General features: G+C 39.4%; 1 protein-coding gene across 1 annotated transcript in view; it reads right to left on the bottom strand.

Annotated features, from left to right (window-relative positions):
* Nucleotides 1-8,726, bottom strand: part of Me2 (malic enzyme 2) — a 65,384-nt gene extending 56,658 nt beyond the window's left edge. Inside the window, exon 1 of the mRNA XM_026393794.2 lies at nucleotides 8,548-8,726. The gene's annotated coding sequence lies outside the window, so the exon portion shown is untranslated. The remainder of the gene's footprint in view (nucleotides 1-8,547) is intronic.
* Nucleotides 8,727-9,584: the final 858 nt, after the last annotated feature.

The raw sequence follows: 9,584 nt of genomic DNA on the forward strand, positions 1-9,584 counted from the left end.
TAAATGACAGCACAAGAGAAAATATCACTTCATATCTAAGGATCCTATTTAGAATAAATGAAGAGTCCCTACAAATTTAAAAGACAAACTCAACAAAAAACCAGCAAAGAAATAAGAATAAATAACTCAGACAATAAGCAATTTAGATTATCCTCAGTAGTAACCAAGGAAATATAAATTAAATCTTCAACAAAATTTTAGTTTTTACCCAAACTGCCAAAGAAATTTTAAAAATTAATATGCAGTATTGGTGAAAGTACAGAAAACAAGAATCTTTAATAAGAATACAGCTGGATACAGTGGTACATACCTGTTATCCCAGCTACTCAGGAGACTGAGGCAGGAGGATCAAGTTTCAGGCCAGCCTCGGATATTAGCAAGGCTCTGTCTCAAAAAAGGGAGCTCAGTAGTAGAGAACCTTTTGTTTCAATCCACAGTATTGTAAAAGAAAAAAAATTCATAGTCTTCTAGATGGAAATTTATCCATGACTATAAATTTTGATAATAAATCCCTCATTCTAATAATTCCAATTATAGAGTATGCTAGAAAAATGCTCACAGAAGAATATAAAAAAAACTAGATGAAGATGTTCAAACTAGCATTAATATAAAAAAAATGGTATCAACAGTGCTTCATGAAAGGTTAAATAAGGTATAACATCCATATCACAGAATATCACGTAACAATTTAAAGAGGGTAAGAACCACACAGGCTTTCGTAAATATTATTTTAAATTAATTCGCTTTTTAAACCCACATAGACCCATTTATGAGTCAATCCAATCAGAAATTAAAACATTAAATGCAATTCTAATATAACTTCTTTTGAGAAAAAAATGAGAAAAGTCTCTAGATATTGACACTGTTAATATTCCCTAAAATACTGTTTAGTGCAAGGAGCAAAATCCAGAATATATATGGCATGAAAAACTTATGCTTTTTAAAAAATGTATTCATTTACAACTTATATATAAATGTATAAAGATCTGGAAAGATAGAGAAGGACAAAGAGAAAGGACAGATAATGTGAAATGTGACTTTAAACTTTGACTTGACATAATTTTTATTTCTTCCCCCCAGCTACTCACTCCCTTTCTTTGAAAGCAAATATTGTAACCAATTTCTTGTCCTAGACTTGTTTTAAAGTTTAAGGAAACAGGAAATTGGGGAGTGGGGGTTAATGGACCAGTTACTGCCTATGGATAACATTAATGAACAAAATCTTCTATTCATAAAGAAAACAAGTATTTTTTCACTCGACTCACACAACAGTGCAGACACAGATTCTGTGAAGATGTACTTACTGCTTCTTTCCCAATACTCTGTACACTGCCTACTTCTGTGACCAGGTGTCTATGGGATTTCCTCTGCACATTAAACAATTCTCTAGCAGATACCAACTAGGTGTCCTATAATTCTGATACCACCTGGAGATAGTGTCAGACGCCACAGATTAAGTGTTCAGTCCCACAAGACTGCCCTTACTTCAGATGCCAACTCTAAGTAGTAAGTTGTCAACTATACTTCTAACAAACCACTGCACACAGTGGGGTTCCCACTACTTACTTCTGGTTTGATAAAGAACGATTCCCAGATCTCAGAAGAAAACTTTTACTTATATTTACCAGTTTATTACAAAGGATATACAAAAGATACAGATGAACAGCCAAATAAAGAGGCACACAGGACAAGGTATGGACGAGAGGAGAGCTCCCAGCACCTTAAGTATTAAGCAACCCAAGAACCTCATGATATCTTCTCTAAGAGCTTATTGTCCAGCACTGCCCTTCCCAGAGGTCAAGATCGGGGCTGAAAGACCGATCATCTGGTCTTTCTAGTGACCAACCCCATCCTGGAACTCCCAAGGGGTCTTATTCTAAGTCACCTCAGAAGTACACATTCAGAGATAATCAAAAGGGGCTCATCATAAATGACAAGAGACACTCCTATCAGGAAATTCCAAGAGTCTCAGGAGCTGTGTGTCAAGAAAAGGGGCAAAAACCAAATACATCTTGTATAACACTACACTATTTTAATATGTAATTATGACTCTGATATTTACAGTTTCCTTCATAAATTAGAAGATACGATATATCAATTTATCTATAATATCTATAATCTCTGTGTGTGTGTGTGTGTGTATTTACTGGACAATAAACTCTATAAAAATTCTTACACAAGATTTCATGAGGATGGTGGGTTGCCTAATCCCTTAGGATGCTGGGAGCTCTCCCCTCTCCCATATTTTGCCCTAATTAATGCCTTTTCACCGGTGTCTTTTGTTTATTTCTATAAAAATTTTTCCTGTATAGTTTATATACACAAGCCCCAAGCTAAACTGTTTTATTCTAATTAGTGGACTTACATACTTTAAACAGACTTTCTGTGAATAACAGTAAGTTATTATAAGTATTAAATATCAGCTAATTTAAAACTCTTATTTAAATAAAAAAAATTAAGCTCAAAGATAGAAATTGGTACATCCAATTTTACTCAGGTAGTTAGTAGTCTAGGGTTCTAAATTGATTTACCTTTCTTAATCCAAATTTTTTAGCTCCTGAGTTTTAGTTATGCTGCACCTCTTTCTTAGATGCAAGACAAAATTAAATTTACTAAATAAACAATTTATCCACTTCATAGCATTTTAGTTATCGATTTCAGATATGCCATTTTTTCACTTCAATTATTTTATGTATACATTTCAGTTTGGATCTTTTACTATATACATATGTTCATGTTTCATAACTTAAAAAATCTTGGTTTCATTAAATATTTGTTCTGAAGACTTTTCCAAGACCTTCCCAAGATTAGCATTCTAAAGTCTTTAGTGCCTAGATATCTATCTATAACTCATTATTTTGAAAACAGCAATATTTGACAGTACTCCCTACATGTTGTATGCTGTAGAAAGCAACATTTGGAGACAGTTTTAAGTTTGCCTTTATAAAATCCAGAGGGTTTACAAGCTAAATCCGGTTTCTAAATTAGTTTCTGTACTAAATAGTAACACACCTCAGGGGAAGAATTCCAAACCCAAATTCAAATGAGTAAAAGATTTAGGATTCTGTTTTTGGTGTGGAATGAGTGGCACAACTCTCACCTCCATGCCAGGGAAAATACAGATTTCCCAGTGACCCCCTGCCACTCCACCAAGAGGGCAGTGCTTTCTCATGAAGTACAATTAATTTGGGATCCCAATGTCATACAGACTTGGGAAATCAGTTTCCATCTCCTGGTGAGCAATATTACTACTTCAGACCCTTCCTAGTATTTATTGTTCCCTGTCTACCCACGGGACACTTCTCTACCACTCCAGCTCACTGCCAGAGGTTGTTTCTTCATTTCTACATGTGCAAATTTCCCTTTCTTGCTTTCAAACCTGGCTCTGTTTCTATTTCAGTTATCATTACTGTGTTTTTAGAGTAAGAAAGGGAAATTCCAACATGTGACTAATCAACCACCTTAAAGTTGAAGTTGATACAGTCATCACTTTGAACATATGTTATAATTACTTAGTCATCTATTGTGCCCCTACCACATAACAGGGCCAGAATGAGATTGAAAGTTAGTACTGCTCACATATTTCTACTTAAAGCTACAGCAGTCCATGTCTTTCTAGCTATTATGAAACTTACATTTGATAGAAATTTATTAAATCACCACATGTACTACTCTCTTAATGTTCTACTGGTATCTATAGCTCTCCTTTATGAATTAATAAATAAATAAATAAAAGAAAAAAAAAAGCCCAGAACAGTGGCACATGCCTGTGATCCTAGAGACTCAGGAGGCTGCGAAGGATAGCAAGTTCAACACCAGCATCAGCAACTAAGCAAGGCTTTAAGCAACTTAGCAAGACCCTGCCTCAAAATAAAAAATAAAAAGGGCCAGGGATGTGGCTCAGTGGTTAATACTACAGGCTTTCCCCAAGTTTTTTCTTTTCTTTTTTTCTTTTTTTTTTTTAATAACTTCTATTTACCTATGAATTATCTTCACTACCTCAATAATTAGGTATCTATTAAAAATGTACACTGCAGAAGAATAAACAGGAGCCTGCTTTGAGAAACTTCATTGATTTTAATTTTAAGAGAATCTGCTTTATAAGAGATTATTTACTCAGTTTCTTTAATTAGCAAGTTCTTGAAGTCTACTTTTAAGTATAAAATGATTCAAATTTTTCAGGATTATATTGTTTAGAAGGTCCATGCCACTTTACATTCATTAACATACTGCAGAAAGCACTAACCACTGACTCTAGATTCTGTATACACCAGGTTTCTGTAATCCTTTACAAAATTAGCCAAACAATATAATATTATTAGTAATATTAATTACAGCAACAGTAGCAGAGAAATATGCACCAGGGGGCTTCCCCTTCACTACAATAAATTTAAAGGTAGTATGGATTCATTTTATTTTAAATCAAAGGCAATCTGAAAAAAATATCTTTTGCAATCAGCAGTTAACTTAATTAAGACCAACATTTAAAATATGAAGTCTTATATTTTCAGCACTCGACCACTGAGCCACATCCCCAGCCCTATTTTGTATTTTATTTATAGACAGGGTCTCGCTGAGTTGCTTAGCACCTCACTATTGCTGAGGTTGGCTTTGAACTAGCAATCCTTCTGCTTCAGCCTCCTGAGCCACTGGGATTACAGGTGTGCACCATGCATCTGGTTTAATAGTGTTTTTAAAACAAGTAGGCATGAATAAGAAAATAAATAAATAATAAGAAAAATACCCAATCTTTGCCAAAATTAGAATGCAAGACAGTTACAAAGAGAAACTGACAGGTGGAGTTATTATCAGCTGGAGACACATAAAATGAGGAAAACCACTCCTTATGTTTTATAGTAGGACAGAAGAATAAAAGAAGTAAAAACAAGAAACAAGCCTGGGTGTGGTGGCACACACACCAATAATCCCAGTGGGAAGCTGAGGCGGGAGAATCCAAATTGAAGGACAGCCTCAGCAATTTAACCAGAATCTGTCTCAAAATAAAAAATAAAAAAAGGGGGCGGGCAGGGCTGGGATTGTGGCTCAGCGGTAGAGCACTCGCCTAGCACGGGTGGGACCCAGGTTTGATTCTCAGCACCACATAAAAATAAAGGCATTGTGTTGTGTCCATCTACCTAAAAGATCCTCTCTCTCTCTCTCCTTTAAAAAAAAGGGGGGGGGAGTGGGCAGAAGGCTGGGGATGTAGTTTAGTGGTAAAGTGCCCTGGATTCAATATCCAGTAGAGGGGAGGGGTGAGAAAGAAAAGAAAACCAGGAAACAAAAGATGGTTGAGATTCCAACTTTAAATAAACATGCTAAATCAAGCTACTTACTCCACAGTTTCTTGGATACCATTAGGACATACCTCACTTCTCCCCTGGTGTGTCCCTGTCATTCAACCATACCTGGTCCTTTCCAAAAGTAAATTTTGATAAAGAAGGTGGTTCTTGAACTGGGAGGCAATGGAATCCCTCTCCATGGTGTTTACAACCTGGATTGGGACTAAAACTATTATGTCATTGGCTGCTGGAAGTCACCCTCCCCAGGCCTTACCCAGGAGGCAGAAAAGAGTTGGTTAAGACCTGGGAAGACTGTTCAGGAGAGACCAAAACACCTAGACACTGTTCACTAAAGAGAGGTCTTGGCTAATTATCAATTAAGAATCTGTTGTCACCCTGTGTTCCCAAATGATCTGGTGTTAGTATGGAAGACATTTTCACTGGTCTGTAACCAAATAAGAATCTGAGACAATGTAATATATTCATAATACTAAACTATTTTTTTGTTTTTTTGTCATAATTATGACCTTTCTACCTTTTGGACGGTAAAAATATTCTCTTTTAGGAAAGGATGGGGACAGTAGATTGCAGTAGTTTTTAAGAAGGTCCTTACTCTTGACAGAATTAAAAACTGGCAGTCTTACCTCTGGTCCCAAATGTCCCACCCCCATAAATATATTTTTAAAAAACTTGTCTATAAAGTCCAATCTGGGAACCACTAAGAAATCTCATTTTTTTTCTCATCAATAAAACAGGGAAAGGAAACTCTGTTTTGCAGAATTGTGTATAGTAATGATAATAGATATATAAAGCATCAAAAACCTTAGAGCTTTATAATCTTAATTGTCATAATTGTTGAGCTTGATTGACTTGAAGGTTTATTCACTAAAACATATACCTAGGTTGTCTAGCAAGAGTGGTCAAAGAGCAAGCTCCAGAGTCAACCTGTCTGAACTTCAAATCCTGGCTTTGCCATTTGCTACACTGGCGACTCTGAGTTAAGCTACAACCTCCCTGAGTTGCAATTCTTTCATTACTCAAATGGGGATGAACAAGAAAAGCTATTAAATAAGGCTGTTTTAAGAAGTCAATTAGATAATCCATTTAAGATACTTATCACAGTGCTCTGAGTGCTTTGATGAGTGCATTGATTATCAGTCATTCAAGGTGGTCATAAGTTGCTTTCTAAATGCCTGCTAGTTTCTCCATCAACATCTTCTAAAGATGAAATCCATACTAAGAGGCTCTGAAGATAATCATGACTAACATTCATTTAAAGCATTTCTTCAATTTAAATCTCCAGATCAAGAATGAGAATTTGGCAACAGATCCAGGCAAATCAAACATCTCTATGGAGTTGATTCATTACTTCTGAAATCTGTATCATGTTCACAAAACTAAGTATAACATGCAGCCATATAAGCAAAAGACTTTCAAACAAACTAACTAACCTTTAATAAATTCACCAACATATTAAAATTTTAGTTTAACTTATATAAACTTTAATATGGATTAGAATAGCTTCTTTATGTGACATTAAATGCAAATTAGACATAAACAGCATTATAATAGCGTTTAACTTACCAAAAACAAAAACAACAACAAAACCCAACCCTAAAATGGTAAATAAGTTTTTCCTTTATAATTCTCACATGTATTTTCATTAAAAAACAGAAACATACACAAACACCTTAGAAGGGTGAAACCTACAAGCACCTCTTTTTCAGTAACAACTATTAAGCATGAGTATGTTACTCTCAAGAGAATGAAGAACGTCTACAAAAGCATTACCCAACATTTTCTATTAATGCCTGATAAAGATTATATGATAAAGCACTTCTGGCCTCTATATAGAATTTTCAAGGCTTTCTAACTATCCTTAAGAGTCAGGTACAAGTTACAAATCAGGCCAAAAGTTGATTAAAAGTCCAATTTAAAAGACAATTAGGGTTGGGCTTGTGGCTCAGCCCTAGAGCATTCACTTAGCATGCGCTTGCCCTGGGTTCGATCCTCAGCCCCACATAAAAATAAATAAAATAATGTTTCCTACTACAACTAAAAAATAAATATTAAAAAAGACAATTAAACCTTTGTTCTGTATTTCTGCAAGCTGTGTAACATAACAATATATAATCAATTAGTTATATACTCACACAAAAGATACATCTATTTGTTTTGGGAAAACGACTTCTCTGACTTCCAGAATATTTTGAAACTAAAGCTGAATATTTATGACATTACTTTGAAATTAGTTTAACAACAGGTACAAGTCCTTAAGGGAACACACACGTTAAGAGGGGAGAGTGGAACTATGAAGTTAGACCGTTTGAGTTTGAATCCAGGTTTTTAACTTAACGTTCCTAACTAAGCCTCGGCTTCTTCGATTGTATACTGGGAGATAATAACAGTACCAACCCCAAAGGGTTATTCTGAGATAATCTACTGAGAGGAGTGCCCCGCCCATCAGGAACAACAGAGCTTCTACTGTTATCCCAATTACAACATTAAAAGAAATAACAATGCCATTAACTGCTTTGCTTAGAAAGTGATTGCCACAAGCCTCAGGAAGGCAAATCCACAGGTATGAGATGACAAAACGTTTCGTAAAGAAGCACTTCGGTCGAGGTTATTTTGATCTCGCCTTTCACAAGCCACGTTAACTTTCTAGACTAATCTTCAGAACCAAAAAATAAATACATAAAGTCAAATCTAAGGTCACAAATGCAACTCCACAGGCAGAGTTGGTTGTCGCGAGCGTTAAAGAAACACCTGCCAACCCTGGTGCACAGATGCTATTTCAAATGAATGGACTGAACCGCTCCGGAACCACTCGGATCTTGGAACTTTCTAGCCTGCAGCAACACTCTTTAAATGAGGAACACAAACACTGCCACTCCCTCATCCCGGCTGAGAAAAATATTCTGTCTAAGGGGTTTCCAGCCACAAAAATCGGTCTTGACCGGCGCCGGAGCAGGAAAAGAAAAGATGCCCGACCCCCGGGGGTGGGGTGGAAACCCCGGCACCAGCGAGCGTGGAAACCGGGAAAACATGCCCCAAAAGCGTGCGCCGGATCCGACCAGCCCCACACCCTCAGCTCGGGCTGCGCCTGCCGCTTACCTTCATCCCGCCGCGCATCCGCCAGACGCGGGCCACACGCGTGGAGGCCGCGCTCGGCTTCCCGGGCCGGTCCCGAGAAGGCCGGCGCCCGCTCCCCGCCCAGCCCCGCAGCGCCAGGCCGCCCTCAACTGCGTACCGTGCCCAGCCTTACCAGACGTTTCACCCAGCGACAGGTGGTGCTTCGGGCGGAGAGGCCGCGGCCCTGCAGCCGGCTCCGTGATGCTCAGCCCCGGCGCCGCCCGGCCTTTCTCAGCTCCGAGTTTCTGAAGCCTGCACCACCTCTGGCTTGCACTGGTCTGGGCGGCCCCACACGTTCCGAGGTAGCCAGGAAAGCGGCGCCGGCCCATGGGCGAACGGACGGGCGCGCGGACCAATGGGAGGCAAGGAGCCGGCCGCGGGGCGGGGCTCCGCCTAGAGGCCTCGCCGCCGGGCGCTCCGGTTCCGCGAGCAGCACCTTCTTCAGCCCGAATCCACGAGGTTAACTGTTCACAGGCCGCGCAGGCTTGTGTGGTGGCGATCCGGAGGACGCGAGAAGGACCCCGCAGAGTAGGAGGAACTCGGAGGTGCGCCTCCGTGAAAGAGCTGAGGCAGACATACGGCGACCCACGCCGGTCCCTCCTGGGGTCTACCGGAGTGTGGGGGGTCGGGGCCGAACGTTCGCGCGAGAAGAGGCTCTGCGCAGGCGCGGGCGGGGGTATCTGCGGGTACCAGTCTTGGAGTCCCGGGAGAAGAGAGGAAGCTGAGATCTGGGTCCCTCCGGCACGATCCTTAGAGGATAGGAGACGATGGAGCTGGATCCAGGGCAGAAGAATGGAAAGGGAGAAGGGGGAGTGCCCCAAGAAGCACTAGGCTCCCGCACTTGAGGAACTCTTTGTGTTTCGGAGCTGTTTTTATCAGGGTGTGTAAGACTGGCTCTTCCTCAAAATTCTAAGCCACTCTTCACCGCTGGTGACACAGTTATGGATCCGCAGGGGATTTACTAATCATCCCTACCGCCACATCACCATAAATAGATATTCAGTGTTCTTGGGAAAGCGCTGGTGCGCTGAATTTTCCTGTCCTTGAAAGAGGCAAGAACCACGCCTTCCCACATCTGAACACACCCACGGTTAGGGTTTAGGAGGATGTTTGTTCATTCTTAATTCAGAAATGTTGCCACCAGAAATTTCTTTTTTAATATTTATTTTT

This window comes from Urocitellus parryii, chromosome 13 (assembly GCF_045843805.1).
Source record: "Urocitellus parryii isolate mUroPar1 chromosome 13, mUroPar1.hap1, whole genome shotgun sequence".
NCBI classification, from domain to species: Eukaryota; Metazoa; Chordata; class Mammalia; order Rodentia; family Sciuridae; genus Urocitellus; species Urocitellus parryii.